The sequence below is a fragment of the Centruroides vittatus genome, unplaced genomic scaffold (genome assembly GCF_030686945.1).
Source record: "Centruroides vittatus isolate TY-2023 unplaced genomic scaffold, ASM3068694v2 scaffold_3046, whole genome shotgun sequence".
In the NCBI taxonomy this organism is placed as follows: domain Eukaryota; kingdom Metazoa; phylum Arthropoda; class Arachnida; order Scorpiones; family Buthidae; genus Centruroides; species Centruroides vittatus.
In genome coordinates, this window is record NW_027122699.1 from 2262485 (window position 1) to 2281220 (window position 18736).

The following is an 18736-nucleotide window of genomic DNA, read 5'->3' on the forward strand; positions in this document are numbered from 1 at the left end:
GGATGTAGAAATATTGATGATGTTGGATGCCAATTTCTATACAAAATGAACTATTTCCTCAAATGTCATTAGTTTCGTTTAAAGGTTGTCGGGATAGAGCACGCGTGAAGAAGAGTAGTAGTATTTGATGGCCGTTTTGTTAATAATTTGTATAACTTAGTATGTTTAAATAATTGAAACTAACTCTCGATCATCTATACGAAAAGGTTTAATTTGAATAAGTTTTATCGTATAAGATCGTAGCAGTTAACAGCTCGAAAAACAAATTTACGTATCCCCTTTCCAGCTCACGTCCGATGACAGTCGATCGTACTGTCTGTGGGAAATTTACTCAAGGGGTATAATGACTCTGTCGAAAACTTACAGTGACCAAACTTGGTTTCTGTAAACCTGTTGATAGATACATAATTATTACTAAGTAAGTTTTTGTATATTACTGAACTTATGTTTCACATTTAAGAAATTAATTATATTTATTGAAAGAATTCCCAAATCTGTGGATCTTTCGGAATTATTTTACAAATAGGCGGTTGGATGACCGTGCGACTTAACGTGGTAGGAAATCTGTATCCTGTGGCACATTGGCCGACTTTTGCATTTGTGTGTTTTGTAAGTACCAAATTGCGTTCGGCCGTAAACATTATTGTGCCCGTGCTTTGTGTCGACAGAAGTTATAAATAATTTGCAAAGTAATTCCATAATTTTAAAAATTTTTTCCTTTTACATCAAACAATTAAAGGTGTAATTCCATTCAATGTAAGTTAATATGTTTGACAATTGTAACAGATTTGTCAGTAATGGTATTATTTAAGATAGTTTGCGAAGGTAAATAGTTTTTTGCCTGTGTTTACCGACTCATACAATTTATTTTTTAGATTTTGTTAGCGATTATATTGTGAAGTTTCCAAAGACAGCAAATTAGTATGAATGCTGAAGTTGCTATACCTGTATCTATAAGCAGTTGTAAGGTAATTTTTATTTTATATATGCATAATACTTAATTTTTAAATGGAAGCCTGACTTTATATAGTATTGGCTGTTGTGAGATAATGGCAATTGTAGATGTTGAGATTTTAAAATCTTTTTGCAACTGTTTGCTTTCACATTTGTGATATTTTAATTCTAAAGTTTTGTTTTATTTGTTTTTTTTAGATGCAAAGAAATAAAATGCACCTTAGGCGACTGATATCTAATGTAACAAAAAAGAATGTCCGTAGATGAAACTGTGCTTATCAAAGATGCCAACTCTGCTAGTTACTGCATCGAGGTTAAAAATTTATAAATTTTAATAAATTAAGATGATTTTTGGAAATTTCAATGGATAAGAAAAGCTGTATCGAAAGACAACTCCAAACTAAGGTATTTAAATGATGAAGATAATTTACATGTCTTTTTAGTGTTATTTCATAAACCAAAATTAATTAGTCTTACTTACTTCTTAATATCAATTTGTTAATAGTATAGGCAAGTCTTAAAGTGATTACTATTACAGATTGTACTGAACTATATTTTGAGATGAAGATCTCTGTCAAGAATGTTCTTGCTAGAGCCAGCATCTCAGAAAGAATTGCTGTTTTCATAATTCCTGCAGAAAGATTTTATTCTTGTGTAGAAATTAAAAACTACAGCTACATTTAATATGAAAAAATTTTACAAAAATTTAATTAAAAATATTACATTTTTTCAGATTATCAACAAGAAATCACAGGCTTGTGGTCTTTGAACTCTGTGGCAGCATGATGTTGATTTGCATGTAAAACAGGTTTGTGTTAGGATTACAACTGGATTGAATTTGAGTTTATTGTTTAATTAATTTGTAAAAACAAATACAAATCAAGTGATGATATAAAATTGTAGTGGTATTATTATGGCTCTTGTACATAATGAAATTATGTAATAACTTGCCTAAATATATGAAATTGAGCAGGAACACACCATTTGTTATTTGAAAAAAATTTGTAGTGACCTTTTTTACAACAATGATACAATATAAATCCAGTCAGATTGTTGATGGGTTTTTGAAGCAGGGCTTAAAATGCATAGTTGCTATATCAAGTTCTGTAAAAATTTTAATAATATCACAATGTATTATTAATGCTTAAATAAGGAAGTAATTTACTTTTGTGTTCTAGATGAACTGTAAATTATTTAACTCCTAAATTATCCTTTTAAATATTGTTTTAATTTATCAGCAATTTAAGTGATAGAACTTTAATGCTTTTAATTTATTATTTTGAACAAGCTGAGAGATTTATCTTGTACCTTGTAATTTTCCATTGTTTAATTAGAAATTATTATATGTAAGTTCTCACTTAATGTCATTGATAGGTAATCCAGTGATTACCTCATCAATGACATTAATCCATTCTGAATAATTTACATTAAAAAAAAATTTAGCAAAATCAAAGTAATAAAAGTTGTAGGTAACCTCAGGTTACCTGCTGAAGTATGTTTTCTGCATTAGACATGCAGGCTAGTTTGATGGATGACTTCTTTTAGGGCCAAAAAATGGCCTTATCCACATTTTAGTTAAAACTTATCTTTCTTTGAATTTATTTTGTTCTTACACACTATTTTCCTGTTGACAGCATGTTAGGCATTTTTAAGAGATCAGTTTTTGAAATGGTAGTTAATTTCTTTCAAAAAATGGCTAACGAATTTACACATTAAAAATACAGTAGAGCATCGATTATCCGACTTAATTGGGGACTGGGGTTGGTCGGATAACCGAAAAGTATGAAAAAATACATTATTAGTATAGTGTATTAGGCCTGGTTTAAATACTAGCCTCCTTTTCATGGTTGAGCCAGTGCTGCCAGCTAAAACATGCAAAAATTTAACAAAAATAATATTAAAGTAGCCAAGACATAACCAAATATTGTAGCGCCACATCACTAGCGGACATATGAATTTGTCGACTAGAACGCGGTCGGTTAACCGATAAGTTGGTTAATCGGGGGTCGGATAATCGATGCTCTACTGTATGTAGAAAAGACTGAAATTTCTTGATTTTCTCCATGTCGAATCATCAATAACAACAGTCTTTAATTGCAGAGATGACCTTTTATTAGACGCTACACATCTGCAAAAATATGCAAAAACTATTGTTCCTGGTGATTTGACATGATGAAAATCAAGACATTTTAGTCCTTTTGAAGTATTTTTAAGTGCATTCTTGTTAATCTGAACTAATTATTGCGTAGAATTTGGTACGGATAAGCAGAGTTAAATATAAAGAAAATGAAGTCTGATGCACACACATACATTCATATATAGATATATATGAATGTATGTATGTGTAATATATACTTAAGTATAAACTGAATACATGGAAATTCTTATAAATTTGTTTCATAGTCATAAATTGAGAACTTGCATTTAAGATCAGTTAAATTTATGTGAAAGTTTCAGAGATATTCTGTAACAATGCTCAGATAATTTGAGATAATAATTTATAATAAAATATCCCCTTTCCAGCTCACATCCTAACAACAGTCAATCATACTGTTTGTGGGAAATTTATTCAAGGGGTATAACAACACTATCAAAAACTTATGGCAACCAAACTTGGTTTCCATGCACCTGTTGATAGGTACAAAATGTTAATGTGCAATTTTCTGTATAATAATCTTACTTTACTTTAAGAAACTGCATCTTTTAGTTTGACTGTTTTGATCTTAGACATTTCCATTTATTTTTATAGGTCATACTTTTAATTTGTTGTTGAAGCTTTAAACATAAAGAAATTAAAATGAACGCTCAAATACCTGACTTATCTACAAATAGTTAGAAAGGTAATTTTATTTTTACTGTGTTGTACGTAAGTTTCAATCAAAATTGAAAACATTTTAATTTTTAACTTGAATGTTTTTTTAGGATGAAGAATAAAATCTGTGCAAATTAATAATGTTTTCAAGATTTTAGAATATTTGATTTATATGTACAGTACTTTTAAAGTATTCAAATGCCTCAAAGGGTTATATAAAGGTATGCTATTGAGTAGTTAATTTCAACATTTGCAATTAATAGTATGTTTTTGTAATGTAACACTACACTAGAACTGCAGGATTTTGAGGTGAAGATCTCTATCAAGAGTGTTCTTGCTAGAGCCAACACCTCAGAAAGAATTGCTGTTGTACAAGTCATGCCGATTTTATTCTTGCGTGGAATTTGAAACAACAGCAACATTTAATAAATTCAATTAAGTTTTGATTTTAAAATGTTAAAATTTATGGAATTTTTGTATGCACTATGAGCATTTAACCCTTAGCCTGCCGTTTGCCACGCCCCCTTATTTTGTAAAACGGCCAAGGTCAAAATAGGTGAATCAGGCAATATTATTTTAAAAATTCACTAAAAATTAAATTATTATTTTATTTATATGAAAAAAAATCACATATATTTATCAATATAGTTAGTTTTAAATACGACATTTTACAATAAAGTTTATTTGAAAAATTTATGAGAAAAAAAATAATAATATACAATAACTGACATTCAGACTTGAAAATTTGTTACTATTTGTCAAAATTAACATTGTCTGGTTACTTCATTCTTATTGTCACTGAGCCAATACGACTTACAATATTGTTCTGTACAATTTGATATAACATTTATGCATGTACGTTTATTCGTTGTTAAATAATCGCACATTATATTCAACATTTGTTTGAAATCTGAACTTTATTCTGCTTTCAACTAATATAATGAACTAATATACTTTATTTATTTTATATCAAACAAGATTATATATTTTCGTAATAAACATATGATTACCAGTAGCAATAGATGTAACATTTGCTGATATTTTAGATTTAAAAAAAAATTAAAAATTAAAAAAATATATAAAATATCAGAACTGAAGGTCATAACTTGAATATTTATAATGCATTAACATATTATAGCTGAATAAACTTATTATAGCATTGATGAACTTATTATAGTATTATTATTGCATGAATATGCTAAAAATGAAATAAAAAATTATCAGAAAATGAAAAATTAAGAAAAAAACACCGATAATTAAATTTTTTTAAGTCGACAAAACACCACCTGGACAAATATATGTGAAACAGACGATAAACAAAACGATACCGTCAAGTGCTGACATCTGTTGTCGATAAATTTTATAAAAATCGATTGTTAACAGGGTAATGATGAATTGGTATCCTGGCCGGGAAAGGGTTAAACAACTAAGACTAATTATTAATTATAATAATAAATTTGCTCCTGCAATAACAACTAACGAAATATGTTAAATTGAAGTATATTTATTCTAAGTATATAGAAATTAGAATAGTCATTCCTGTTGATACTCAAGAAGTATAAATAAAACTTATTATATATATCAGTATATTTTTAATATGTAACATATAATTTATAAAGGGTATTATAAAATAAGAAACATTTAAAAGTTGTAAAGCTTTATGAAACACACACTATACACAATACCAAACACTATATTTACCACAGAAAACACTTTAGTAAACTTAATAGGTTATACACTTTAATAAAAATGCTTTTTCCTTTCTTTTAGCTACACAGTACCACATGACTCCTTACATCTAAAATCAACAAATAATCAGGATAACTTAATTCCATAAAATCAAGCAAGTTGGGAAGAAATTGATAGTAATACTGTGTTGTTCGTGGTGTAGCTTGCTGGGTCATGAAACTAATGTGTTTGTTTTATTGAACTTAGTATTTTACCTTAAAATCTGTCATTCCTCTCCACTGACCATTGGTCCCAGCTCTATCCTATTACATCTGGCAAATTTTGAGTTAATATTAAAGCTAGAAATTTTACCAAACAATGTTTTTTACTTTCCCTCTAAAACACCAGGTCATTCTCTCCCTCAATGTATACTCATCAAATAGTATTAGTATAACACTTCCAAAAGTATAATTAGTCCATCTTGCTGTGTTGATCCTGTCCCTCCCTGCTTGTTTTGCCCTCCCATTTCTATTTGTAAACATATAAAACTATAAGCTACATAAATTACTGTATTTTATGGACTAAGATGCACTTTTCTCTTCAAAAAATTGCTTTAAAATTAAGGTGCGTCTTATAGCCGTATTTTTTTAAAAAATTGCTTAAAAATTAAGGTGCGTCTTATAGTCCATAAAATATGGTAAACTTTTGCACTTAATTATTTTGGCTTTGGGATGACATTATGTCACTACCCTTTGTTGGTGGCTGCTCTGTGCCCGTTCATTCAGTTCTTAATATGGTTTAAATTTTTTAATTTAAGCAAGCTACTATCCAAATATATTGAAATTTTATTATTAATTTTTAGATTATTTATGTAATAGAATATTTTAAAAATTTATCAGACCAAGTATGTATGTGAAATGGGTTTAACAGAATTTAACAGACCCTTGTGGGCCATTTAAATAATTGTGCATTTCCAGTTTCCATTGTCTAAATTCCTGTTCCTTCTTTTTCAGTTTGGATTTTGTCTTGAGCAGAAGAATTCTGAGCCCATCAGTTTATTGCCTGGGTAAGTAGTTTTCTCTTGTGTACTTTGGTGTTGTAGTTTTAAATTCTTGGGTAATTTAAATCTGGAAAGTATGCAGTCTTTAACTGACATTGCTAAAATCTTCAAAGACCCCATTCAGGGAACTGTGGCTGCCCTGGTAGAAAGTAAAAACATACAAAAAGACATGAAGGAGACATTAGAATCAAATATTTAACAAACATCCCATGTTTTTAGAGTATTGATCCTTTAGTATACTTAGTAATTACTAAGGAATTTCAAGATCTTAAAACTATAAACCCACACTTAGGATTTGCAGGGCATGATGCCGCTAACTGCAACAAGCGCGGTCATGCGCGCGTCTTCTCGTGGTCACACATTGTTTGTTGACGTTGCAACTCGGAAACACGTGACCCTATAATAAACCAATAAAACTACAGTAGCTTGTTTTTGTCTACTTTCCTGAGTTTACCGACATTTTACGTTCTATTTCAGAGTATTTACGGAATTTTAGCTACTTTTTTATTATTATTAAAATAGCAAGCAGTTCCTTTTCTGGAATGAATAAAAGAAAAAAGGCGATACTTTTGTTAGAGCTGGCGAGAATATACGAAGAGAAAAATAAGAAAAAACGTTCATGCTGGGTTAAAACTTGACGAAATGAAAATCAACGGGCTAAACAATTGTGCTTTCTTTCACCAGCTGATGAATGAATTAAGGCTTTCGGATGCCGTAGGTTATAGGGGATATATCCGTATGAATACCAATACTTATATATAATTTAGGAGAAACGTTTCGTAGTTTGGCATATCAATTTAGAGTGGCCCATAATTCGATATCAGTCATTCTATATCAGTCCCAGAAGTTTTGGATGCTATTTATCAATCTTATAAAAGTGAATATTTGACGGTAAGTGTTGTTTAGAGGAAAGCTCCAATGATTTAATTCATTTATAATCGATATATTTTTTTCTTTTATATAAGCATTTATTTTATTCAATTGTATATTATTAAAAGTAATCAAACTTTTTAAAATAAATCTAACAATAATTTTTATAAATTCAGATTTGATTTATATCAAATATAGCATTTAAATGTACTGAAACTGAGTTAATACAAATGTTATAATCAAGATATGTTGACAAATATACAACACAAAGTATGACGTGGCACAAAAACGTTTTCTGATTGGATGCGCGTTTGCAACCGTCGCCAGTAGAACAAACTTTTTGTTTCTAGTTGTGGTTGCAGTCGCCCGGTTTGCCAGGGGGATTACAAGACTGAAGGAGACATTAGAATCAAATATTTAACAAACATCCCATGTTTTTAGAGTATTGATCCTTTAGTATACTTAGTAATTACTAAGGAATTTCAAGATCTTAAAACTATAAACCCACACTTAAAGGTATTTGAGGGAAATTGAAATGCCACTAACTGCCCAACCCCTAAGAAACGGTTATACTCAGATATGATTAAAAAGCCAAAGTCTCCCAAATAGCATGGTTTTGTATATCCTAGTTGCAAAAAACAATAAAAAAAAATGACACATTAAGTAACCTCTGTGAAAAGTAAATCTAGTGACATTGAAGGTGAGGGTTAAATCCACCAAATATAACACGGATGGGTTCTTCATTATTTTGTAAAGGAGCCAAGCAACTGTCTTGATCTTTGAAGAAACACAAAGGTATTAGTCAGATAGCCCACATAAGATAAGATTGAGTTTATCAAGTAACAAAACTCAGACCTGATTGAAAGCTGTATTGAAGAACATAAGGGTATTTGCCATCTGAACCTTAGCTTGGAATTCATAGTGCAAAAATATATTGCCCATATTCAAAATTCAGCCAATAGGGGCATTACATTGAAGAAGTTTTATTAACACTTATAACAAGTGTGTTAATAAAACTTGTTGGAATAGGGAACTTACAGCCCTAAGATCTAATGTTAATAGGCTACAACTTCAAAGATCTAATGTTAATAGGCTACAACTTCAAAGATCTCAATTTCCTGATTGTATAGATTTACAGGAAAACTATCCAGGAGAAATTATCAAAAGCTAAAGCATCAAACAGTGAATCCTGAAAGATTTTGTCCTCTACAATATCTCATTGCACAGAAGAGGACCAAAGCAATCTGGGATTGTGTATAAATTATTTTAAAAAAGATTAAATACTAGAATGTCTAAATTATCAATAAAAAATCTCGGACGTTACCACTGTATGATGACAGAGAAATAGCTGAGACTTTTTCATTAGGATAGTAATGTAAATGGACAGTTTTCATCAAATTATTAGGCTTGGCATTGTGGACCAATACAACATGGATGACAACCTGCCCTTTTCCATTTTGGAAGTTAGGGCACTTCAGGCAAAATTTATAACCTATGAATAAAATTTGGACATTTCCCCATTGCCTGGAAACAGGCTTATTCTAAAATCTGATAAAAACTCTAGATAGTCTAAAATTTTTCATTCTGTTATCTTCTGGTTTTAGGCAAAATACTAGAAAAAACTCTCTTAGTAGAATAAATTATCAGTTAAAACACAAAATTCCTTCACTTTACCCAATTTGGCTTTACTCCACAGTCCAGCACTGTTCAACCTCTGTTAAAAGTTAAAGAAATAATGAGACAAAAATGCCTTTATGATTATATCTCTAGATATAACCTCCACGTATGTACGATATGGCCTGGCTGGCGCTAATTCTGTACGGGCTCAAAAAAGCCAAAGTTCCCAAAAATCTGCACAATTTTGCATGTAGTTACAGTAGAGCATCGATTAATCGACTTATCGGTTAATCAACCGTGTTCTAGTTGGCAAATTCAAATGGCCGCTAATGATGTGGCGCTACAATATTTGGTTTGTCTTGGCTACTTTAATATTATTTTTGTTAAATTTTTGTATGTTTTAGCTGGCAGCACTGGCTCGACCATGAAAGGGAGGCTAGTATTTAAACCAGGCCTTAATTAATAATTATTTTTTCATACTTTTCGGTTATCCGACCAACCCCAGTCCCAATTAAGTCAGATAATCGATGATCTACTGTACTTCCAAAATAGGAAGGCAACACATGTATAATGCGGTATTCAACAATGGGGTGCATGTACTGTACTGTACAAGGGAAGTTTCCTTAGATGTTCCATAAGGCTCTGCCTCAGGTCTCCCCTCCTGGAACCTCCTTATTGACACTGTTTGAAATTCAACTTTTGTCAGGTAACAATGTTTTTGGTTCACCAATGATCTGATTGTGGTTTCTGATAGAGATGCTAAATCTGAAATAAGGCTAGGTCCATTCCAGCCAAGCTGCAAAATTGTGCAAACCAATGCAAATAAAATTTTAGCCCTGGCAAAACAAAATTACTACAGTAGAGTCGTTAATCCGAATCAATTGGGGAGTGGAGTTGTTCGGATAACCGATTATGTACGAAAAAATATATTAACCTGTCCAATGTTCAAATTTTTCTCCATTGCGTGTCGCATTGTGTTGAATTTTTGTCGATTTTAAGCCTAACGAAAATTTTTATAATAATAATTGAGGCTATTGTATCGTTAAAAATTATTTCTTTATTTTGTACAAACAAAATAAATATATTGAAGAATATAAAAACATGAAAATTATACTTTAGAAGTAAATCTAGTATCAAAAAAGTTTGATTCAGCACGACACAGTCCGACTGAAAATCATTCGGATTACCGACTCTCTACTGTATTTGTAACTAGAAAATTAAAAGTCACAAAACCTAAACTGGTTTTTAATGGCAAAATTTTGGAATATGTAAATATGATTAAATACTTAGATGTTATTTTACATGAATTATTCTGGTTGCCACACAATGTTAAATTGTATCATGACTTTACTCAACAATTAAAACTGCTTATGAGAGAGTTGTTGCCACAGCTTTGTTATGCTGTTGCTGTATGGGCTGAAGCTCTGATACCAAGCTAACAGAATATTAAAATTTCAAAGATGAATTTGCATTAAGGATTATAGGGCATTCTCTAGGGAATTGGATCTAATTTTAGGTGACAAGTACATTTAGACATTCTACTAGAGAGCAATGTGGTTATTATTTTATTTATAAAAAAGTTTCATAAAACGAGTTTCTTGGACTAAAAAACATACATGCCCTAGAAATGAATTGGCTGACACTTGCTTCCATGGCCTACTCGAACAAGAAATCACCTATCTGGTCCTTCCCCTAGCTCATGCAAAGTGTTTTCTCTGACACGTATCTCTGCAGCTGCAGAACTCTTGGCTAGCTGACAAAAAGGATGCTATTGCAAGCAGAATTTTTCTGATGCTAGAACGTAGATTTAAAATAAAGGTAGAACAGCATGACCGTTAAACAGCTACTCTTTTCTTTCAACATGGAAAGCTAAATTATTACATAAATTCAGAATTATTAGGTATCCAAATTGCAACTGTGGTTGCTCCGTGCTTGACAATATTTAATATGTAATTTACGAATGGATGAAATTTGTTGCCTTCCTACTTGAGAAATTAAATACTTGGCCAGGACTGCTGAATGATATAACAAATGATTCAGAATGCTTTGTGCTAATAAATAAGTAAATAAAAGATTTTACAAAATGAAATCTGTGGGAAACATTGGCAGGTAATCTGGAATAAAATTAATTGAAACAGTTGTAACCTTTCTGTATAGTAAAGTGATAATGGTTCAAGTCTATTACAAATTGAACTGAAGGGATTTTAGGCCCAAAATGTGTTTTGACTGATGTATTGACCAGAGTCAAGAATTGAATAAAGATGTATTTGAAAGTACAGTTCTATTACAAAATTCATTTATTAATAGTATTATTTACTATTTAAATTGAAACAAAATTTTATGTATAATTATCAATTCACTGTTAACTTTATTGTTTTTATTTGCAGGATAATTGATGTGGGGTACCCATAAGAGAGTTACAAATCATTCATCATACCACATGTCACCATATGATTGCAATTTTAGTGACGGTTTAAGGGAACTTGTAATGTCCACTCGTAAATAATGCTTAACATTTTGGCAGAACGATGCAAAGAAAGTTGCGAAATTAGTAAGAAAAATTTGGCTCATTTCAAGGTTTTTTGTTTACTTTGTGATTAAAACTATTTTATTTGTACAAGCACACAGAGAACATTGAGATTAATTTCATTAATGTACAGTTGAGATTAATCTCTATGTACAGGTTGTCTATAAAATAAGTTTCCCATTTAGAGTGGTCTACTGCCAGAAATACTTATTAGGTTTATTGGTAGAAAGGCTTTTGGAGTGTTATTAAAGCTTTAGGAAGCAGGTTTATGGAAAAAGAATGTTTCAAAAGTTTGTCTGAGCAAATTGATGCTTTAAGCAATAATAAAACTTGCCAATTACAGTATTACTTTGTATGTCTCATCATCATCATCACAACTATGCACAAGCAAAGCGGTGTCAATTTATGTAAACAATTATATTTTGGCAACTAAAGGATTTGGAAGCTTTAAAAACTTAGTACATGGTGGGGTGATTCCGTAAACTTGTTTTCCTTGGCTTTGATAACGTCACTAAAATGTTTTGTAATTCGATAAGTAGTTCTGACCAAAGGCTGCTCTAAGCGGGTAAATTTAATTTATGTCGACCCAGGTTGCCGCAGACATCGAATATTATTAACATAATCAAGCGTTACCGATACAATAACTTACTAATGCCAATATTTAGCCAATGAAATAATTACAACAAACCATTTCATTGTAGCAAAGATGTCTATTACTAATGTAAATTCACATTTTCGTTTTGATGATGTACAGGTTTAGAAATAAAATGTAGCAATACCCTGATATATTGTCCTCATTCACATTTATATCAAAGCAGGCCTCTTACAACAAAATAATGCATGTTAAAGATATGTTAATCTTGCCGGTAAGGTCTGTAGGAGAAATGAAGCGAAGAGTGGTTCAAGCAGTGTCTGGCTCAGAGTGAATATTGGTTGATTTATAAAAACTCAGGTTTATGTATGCGTCCTCACTCCTGTAGTGAAAACAAAACATTGTCAATCCAATACAAGTTCGACATAACCCAGGTAAATGTTCATATTTAAAAAACCCAATCTCCCTTGCTACTGGCGACGAGTGCCCACCGGCTTAAGTATGTCTACCGCATCATACACGCAATTGATAACACACACCAACTACTAAACTTGGCTAAACTACTTTAATGGCAAATCAGACCAACCACCAAGACTGGAAGACCACGATAATGGACGAAGTACTCGAGAAATATGCAAATTTGTCACCTTATCATTGTTAAAGAACAGTTTCTGATGATGATCTTTATTCTACAAACGAGAAGCTATGGAACAATTACATTAAAATACACGCCAGATCACACTGAAAATCAAACACACTAATGAAATATGCAACAATTGAACTGATGACTCTCGTGCCTATTTCGAGGAACATTTATTAATAGGTTTATATCCTATTCAGAAACTACAGGAAAGATCCTGTAGTTTCTGAATAGCCGCTTTCACGCGCAAAATCCCAAATTTCGATTTAAAACTTCGGTCGATTCGTGAAGGATTCCTGGTTTGAATCCTTAAATCATGGTACGAATCGTGAAGCAATACTGCAAACTTTCGCGTATTGCACAATACGATAGTCCGGTTGCCAAGTTTTTTCAATATGGAGGACACTTCGAGAAGATTTGCAAGATCTCGAGGGTATCTTTAGAAGCTAGTATGCAAATAATGTCGACAAGGACACCTGCTTACAGTCGCGTCGGAAATTATTTAAAATTCTAAAAAGTACTGTACGGGATTCGCATCTCCGAATTTCCGCTTCCCGAATAAATAACACGTAAATATACAATTGAATTCTTTGAATCTGGAAAACCTAATGTAGTTTAAGCACTAGATGAAGATTAGAAGGGGAAATCTTTTAGAAAGATGGCTATCTAGTAGTATTTTGTGCCTATAACAGGCTAGTTCAAGGTAAACGGGCCCAAGTATGCCTCGTAAGGCCGGTTAAGTAGGCTTAATTATCAATTCTAATTGTGATTTTTCGTTCTTCGAATAGTTTAGTAAACTACGTTTCGATGCAAGACCCCGCAATTTACAAAAAGAAATTCGCACAAACATGGCAATGTATAAAAAATAAACGTTTTTTAGAAATTTCACGCGTAATCACGTGATTTAAACCACGTATTGGATATTTTGGCACACTACTTGTTTACCGTTTACGATAACCAGTGAGGATTACAGTAGAAAACAATTCAAAGAACACCGGTTATAGAAAGGGGTGTTTTTTTAACGGAAACCAGTTTAATTTGTGACGTAATATGATTTGTGTCGGCATGGTCCGAATTTTAAATATTAAAAAAAAAACCCCGGATTTGTTTGGACGAATAAAAAAACGCATAATTAGCATTGAAAAAAGTCAACGTAGCTGTCTCCAAGGTCAAATCCGAGATCATTACGGATGACGTAGGCGGAATCTCTCGATCCGATTGGACTATTTTGAATTTTGTAATAACGGTCTCAAGGTTAACGGAGATTACTTAAATTAAAGAAAATTATCGAAATTTTTACACCCAGACAAAAATTGATTTTAGTCATTAGTTATTTGATTTAACGTTAGATGGCATTGCTGTATTAAATGGTTTTCCGAATATTTTTTAGCTACTAAAATGAATATAAAATTAACATTTTTTTATAAAGAAAAAAACATTAATTGGCCTAATTTATATTTTTTTGGAGGTCAGAAAAATCCCTACATTTTAGTGTTTTTAGATACTGCAATCCATTTCTGGTTTCTATGGATATTTCTCACGACACTTCTCTAGACATTGGGTATTAATTAAACTTAATGCCATTCGAGCTGCATAATCGATTCATCTAGGCATAAAACCAACCATTAATCCTATTATAAGAGTCGAGATACACGTAAACTGAATTAAACAATGTGATATATTGTGCATTAAACAATGAATTGTCAGCGAAACTACGACTGACCACGATAACCTTACGCACGGTGTCATGCTAACTGAAGCTGCGCATGGATCGTGTGATCGAGTTAACTGCCCACCAATATCCACGTTTGGCATTGGCCATCAACCACATGATATTTTATTATAACTTATAATAGGATTACGTATGACATGCCGAAAGAAAAATATGAAACACTTTCATGTAAGTTCTGTCAAAAGCGGAAACGATTTTACAATGGCCTTAAGCCATTAAGTAATATGGGTCATCGAACTCTAACAAGTTCAGTTATATAGAAAAGTTGGCTGCGGCGTGATGCCTCTAACACACAACACATTCGCATTCAACAAATCGCGTACAAGAGCTGTTCTTGGATGCTTGCGAGTATAGATCATGGAAAATTCATTTGATTGTTAGAAATTCGTAATCCCGTTGCAAAAATTCAGGTACGAATTTTCATTTTCCGAATAATGGCATGATTTTTTTTTAAATTTTGCATCGAAGTGATAGAATTAGCTGCCATTTTGGGTCATTAACTGCAATGACATTGATGAAAAATAAGCCACGGTTTGTTAATTGCCCTAAAATTTAACTTTTTTGGAAATTGGGTTCGAATCTCACTCGAGTAGTGTTTGATTTGTTTAAAGGGCTTGAAACTTGTTTAATTCAGTTTGCCCTTTCTGGCAAATTTATAAAAAAATTGTGAGAAACATTTTGAGTCAGTAGAATTGCTTCAAACAAGCTTGACAAGTTTTGACTGGTCGAATCACGTCGAGATTGGCATTTCGTGTTATTTCGCTTGAAGAAATAACACGAAACTTCGTGTTTCAGCTTATTCGCGATATTCTTTGCACGGAGCAATGCAGGAGCACTTGCACTTTACAAGGAGTAATCGCGAGCATCTTTACGTACTTTTCACGGAGAAATACCGGAACAATTGTATTCACTGCCTGGAACAACGCGTACAGATCGATACTTTTGCTTTGTAACGGTAGAGGAATTTAATTTTATCAATCAAAATTTGTTTTTCAGGACCCTAATCGTGTGTTGTGAATAATTTTATAAACACCACGATAAGGACTCTACTATCGGCGACCTTCATTCAAAATATTATCAAAATTTCACTACTTGTCACGAATTTGTTTACTGAAACGGATGGACGGACAGCGCAACAGACAGGCGCAAAATAGATATTTTAAGCATAGATAATGAATGACACGGAAAATATTATTGTTTGTCAATAAATAAGATTAAATTACAGTTTATGAATAATTTGTAAGAATTTATGATCATTTCGGATTTATATTTATTCTAAAAAATTTCAGAAATTTCTAAGAAAGTACTGTCATTTACAAAAGTTACATTTTTTGAAGCATTTAGAGAGGTTATGACAGACTTTTAGGTGATGAAAACTGTATTTTTGGAAGTCAAAAATACAATTCAAATTTCAATTTCGGAGACTTTACAGTAACAATAATTACACTTGTTAGTCAGCATAGATCTTAAAGATCTTCCAGTTAGTACGTTCGTACGTTGACTGTCTGTCAGCCTATCTCTTTACCTCTCAGTCAGTAAGTCTGTACAACAAAATATGATTTAATTATGTTTACGCAGTTGTATACAGTAAGAATCGCATAAATTTCCAAGGATTGTTTATCCTCCTCCATTTTCCTGCCCCAATGGATAGCATTTTAGAAAACTGGTAATTGCTCTTTTTAGAAAAGATAAATACACTTACGAGGTTAATGATAAATAATAGTTTATCGTAAATAAAAATAGTTTTTTGTGATAATTCCTATGCTAACGTTGCTGTTTTAGCGTACAGTACGTGTGATAACTACATAGTCATTGATGAGCACGCGCTGAGTAATGCAGCATGGTAATCATAAATGCATTGTTATGCACAGTAGTTGTTAATATGTGCAGAATAGTAATGTACAGTATTGCAGCGCTTTACGGGTGGCGCTAGCTGCAGTTGGGGCGCCCTCTATGGCCAATAAATTAAAAAGGACGCCAGAGGGCGTTTTAAATGACTTTGAATCGGGGTTTCTGCACTTAGCAGACCCTCTGCAGTGCTTAGTCGTATTGCATAACAGCACGAACGATTATGCAGGGATAGACTATACGCTGATACGAATTACCCGTAACTCAATTAGTTACTATAGGCTGCATATTAAAGATATCCCAATCGATTTCTTCATTGATATCATTATCATTATACATATATTTATCTTCGAGATAACTGTTGCTCGGCATATATACTTCATTCAGAATTTATGCCAAATAATTGATTTTTCATTGTAAATTTACTGAGATAGATAGGGCCTGTAACTAATTAAGACCCTTCTGCTTGTTTACACCGATGGGAATTAATACAAGGAATGAATGTGCTGAATCATAGAATTATCTTGTTTATAGGAAAAGATTATACCTTCATGTTTATTTAACAGTTTCCTTATCATCGTACGACTGCTTATCGTTACACTCTTTGCTTACTCAATACGCTTGTTGTTTATTGGCTTGGAATTCCGGAATTTTCCATCCTTTAAATCGATTCGTTGTCGAAAAAATCGATTTTTTAAATCAATTTCTTACTCAATTTACCTAATTATGTGTCTTCGATGTAATTATGTATGCGTATAAACTCGAGAAATCAATGGCTCTACTGGCGCTAAGGCGATGTCCATTGTCATTCGTGTTTACGAAATTATCGTCATACAATAATTACATATAAAAAAAACATATAATATAAAAAAACATATAATCGTGTATTTAAGACCGTATCATACGTATAATCATGCATTCGTATTTATAAGCATGACCATGATTAAGATCATAATACGACTACAAGTACTTTTTAAGGTCTTTCATAATGTAGATGTGGTGATGAAATATTTGTAACGTACACACCTTAAGTATGACGTACAATTAAAAGTAATGCCATATTTATGGTCTTACTGAACGTAGATCATTTATACTCGCACGATTTTTGGTGGTAGACGTATCGCAGAAGAGTTCACGCAATGTTTTGTGCTAGGGATCTCACGGGCATGAAAGTTTCCTAAATAAGATATTGAGTGTCGAGTCAGACGAAGGCCAGTAAGACAACGTAATTTCTTAAAGGTGCATTTAATTACCATAAGATACATTAGGTGCAACATGGTATCTGCTCTAGAATGTCTTGGGTATTGCGCACTTCCCACAAGTGGCAATAACACGAGCAACAATTAACCGGTGTCTCATATACTAAACTTTTGTTACGCCCCACATAAAATCCGGCAGTGTAGGTCGGGTGATCTTGCTAACCTACCGCGACTGATCTACCGGTGGCATCTTTTGCGAGGCGATTTCTATGCGTGCTAGAGCATGCTGAAACTACAAACACCCTCGGATTACCAGAGGCATATTCTCTAGTATCGTTTAGACGTGTGTACACGTTAACGTTTGATGCAGGGAGCATGTACGGTCCTACGAAACAGTTATGGTCATGTCTGCCTAGTTATTAATAGAAAATTTATGCTGGTAAGATGTGTTTGTTGAACGTTTCCTCTATTATTTGTGTACAGCATGTAAGCTGGATGCTTGTGGATCTACAGCTCTGGACCGAAGCAACTCTATTCCGAGGATGGTGCTGGTGCATACCTCTAAACATTTATGTGACTTGCGAGTAATTGTACATGTATTGTTGGCAAGTGTGTCAAGCACGAGAGACGAGGAGTGGTAAGACTTTAGAGGGATTCGAACCCGCAACTTCTGCTTAATGAATGTATTTATAAAAACTGTTATTAAGAACATTCACTAAGCATTTTTAATTAATTTATGTTCTTTAATTAACATGTTCATTAATCAAAATGCTGATGAATGTCATTAATTACCATCAATTTAATATTATCAACTCAAAAGAGCAATTGTTATGTAACAAGTGTCTAGAACTACATTCAATGCTACTTTTCATGTTATTTTATGGAAGAAATCATTAATTTTATCTATTTTCCTAATTATAATTAACATAATTTTAATCTTACGATTTATTTCTAATCAGTCTGCTAAAATAGTTATTAAGTTTTCTAAATTTAAAATATTGATAATCGACTCACAAGTTATATATTTGTTGCATTGATATAGCGTACGATAAACCACTTTTTCAAGGATAATAGCTCATTATTTCCATTAATAAATGGAAATTTTTCACGAATAAAAACTCAAATTTGTAAAATCGATCAAGAAATTTTCAAAATTTGTGTTTTTAGAACGAAAAACTGCGATTTTTTTCAGTCCTTTCTGCAAAGAAGTACGAAAT

The 18736-nt window shown here is 32.2% G+C and overlaps 1 long non-coding RNA gene across 1 annotated transcript; it reads left to right on the forward strand.

The window, feature by feature from the left end:
- Positions 1-881: 881 nt before the first annotated feature.
- Positions 882-11604, forward strand: LOC136988136 (uncharacterized). Its single transcript, XR_010882722.1, has 7 exons — positions 882-968; positions 1153-1359; positions 1688-1762; positions 3704-3794; positions 3877-3987; positions 6448-6500; positions 11369-11604. It is a non-coding gene; the product is annotated as an uncharacterized lncRNA (long non-coding RNA).
- Positions 11605-18736: the final 7132 nt, after the last annotated feature.